The sequence below is a fragment of the Poecilia reticulata genome, linkage group LG20, assembly GCF_000633615.1.
Source record: "Poecilia reticulata strain Guanapo linkage group LG20, Guppy_female_1.0+MT, whole genome shotgun sequence".
NCBI classification, from domain to species: Eukaryota; Metazoa; Chordata; class Actinopteri; order Cyprinodontiformes; family Poeciliidae; genus Poecilia; species Poecilia reticulata.
The window spans coordinates 26,376,533-26,378,699 of NC_024350.1; positions in this window are offsets into that span (position 1 = coordinate 26,376,533).

A 2,167-nucleotide genomic window follows, 5' to 3' on the forward strand; every position below is an offset into this window, starting at 1 on the left:
ATGTGAGCTGTGAGTTACAGGGCGGCCAGTTTTTAATCATGACTCTTATAAAGGCTCAGTCTGTCAAATCTGTCCCGTCTGGAAGACGTCGTCTTCTTCACTGTTGAATCTGTAAAGTTCATGTCAGTCTTCATCTTTCATGGATCTATAATTGTCCTTCATCTCCACACTAAACACACTTTCTGTGTGGGGAGAGCCTCCTGTAAGRGAAGAMGTAGTTTGTTAGTGTTCACCTTCCTTGATTACCTGTTGCAAAAGCTCTTTTCATTATTCACTTGTTATTTCACATCATCTTCAGTCCACTGTTTGYTAAAAGAGTTATTATTTTTCCTATTACACRATTTGATTTCAATAATTGTTCTTCAGGAGATGCTGAAGGTTTTCTATCCTGTTTGTGAGGAAACCTATGAACTGAACTGATTATAGATGTGACATGATTGTATGAATCATGCAGTGATATCTTCCACTGATTCTGCTTTAAGAGCWGAGAAGTCAGAAGTGATGAGTCAGCATGGTCCCCCTGCTGCTGGCSCCATTTCCTCCTGCTGAGAAAGAGAAAAAACATTTATAAATGACTTATTTTTTCAACATAAAATGCAAAAACATTCAAGATCATTTTGCTTTAAAGCCACAAAAAAATCAAAATGTCCTTAAAACTGACTTGTGTCAGTGAATATCAACAAAACCCCTTAACAAGGTTTAAAGTGAATTGGCTTATTTCCACTTTACTGCCATTTGGTTTCCTGCTTCCTAATGGGAACCTTCCTAATGTCAAGAAATCTTTTTCAATTAATTGTTGAAAAGCCAATAGAATAAATCTACTTGCTATTTTTAAACAAAACTATAAATAAACTAGACTTTTAATGATATATACAAAAAAATGTATACGCAAAAGAGATCAGCACACAGCAACTCAGCAACCCAAAATAAATCCAAAACACAGATGACACAGCAAAATTAAATAATGTCAATATGTCACAGCCAAATTGAATAAATCCAAAATAGCAAATGTAAAAAACATGAAAATAACTCAAAAGGCCACTTTGCTACACAATGCCTTCCTGTTTTCCCATCAGAACCAGAACTTTTGGTTCAGTGAACATCATSTGGATCATGGAGATTATTTGCTGAGATCTTGTTTCCAGGCAGGTTTTTCTCTGATCCTYCAGAGGATCTGGGTTTCCTCCTCAACACCATTCAACTCAACTTTCCTCTGATTTTATCTCTGATTGCAGATTCTGAAACCAGCGTGTTCTGAACCAGGGCTGCATTTTACCAGGGCTGTTCAAGAACAAGAATGTGGCCATGATATGGAAACGTGAATCATCTCTGATTGTACAGTTTGACCATCGTGGCTCCAGCTACTCTGAGAGCTTCAGATCCAAAGCGTCTCTGTCTGAGGATCAGATCTCCAGAGGAAACGGAGTGAAGGTTGATGATGAGGGCAGTTGTAGGTGTGATGCATTAACAGCTGGCGTCTCTTATAGACATGTTGTTCACTTTGCAGTAGAAGGTAGAACATCTTCATTTGAAAATATTTCATTCAAATCATGTTTTGAGTTTTTATTTTGGTTCTATGAGCCATTTCTTCTGAGAAATTCTTGTTTTTTATTTTCTCATGTTGTTTTCAGCTCCAATCTCTGACATCAGGATCCATCAGGATGGAAACAGGATCACCTGCAGCTCAGAGGGGATCTACCCTCAACCTGAACTCACCTGGTCCACTGAGCCTCCATCCAACACGGCTCTGCAGAACAGAACCACAGTCCATCAGACTGAGGAGAAGCTTTATGACATCAGCAGCTCTCTGACGGGTCCAGATGGTCCAGATCTGATAACTGAAATATCCTTAATGAGGTTCAGGATTTCTGAAAGATTGTCTGGTATTAGGATGTCTATTTCTCCAGCAGTCTGTCAAATTTGTATTAGAGATGAAGTTTACAACAATATCTTCATAAATGTGGTGCTGCCGTAGAGGCTCGTGGGAACTGTAGTTTAACTTTTCTGACTATGGAAAATCTGAAGGTTTTTAAACTTTCGCTTTGTTTGCTTTAGGCCTATAAAATATATCTGAACTGTTAACAATAAATATTTATTCACACGAATTTTGATTTAGACACTCCCGGTTAGTCATGAAAACTCACAAGTCACGTGACTTTGAAATAGA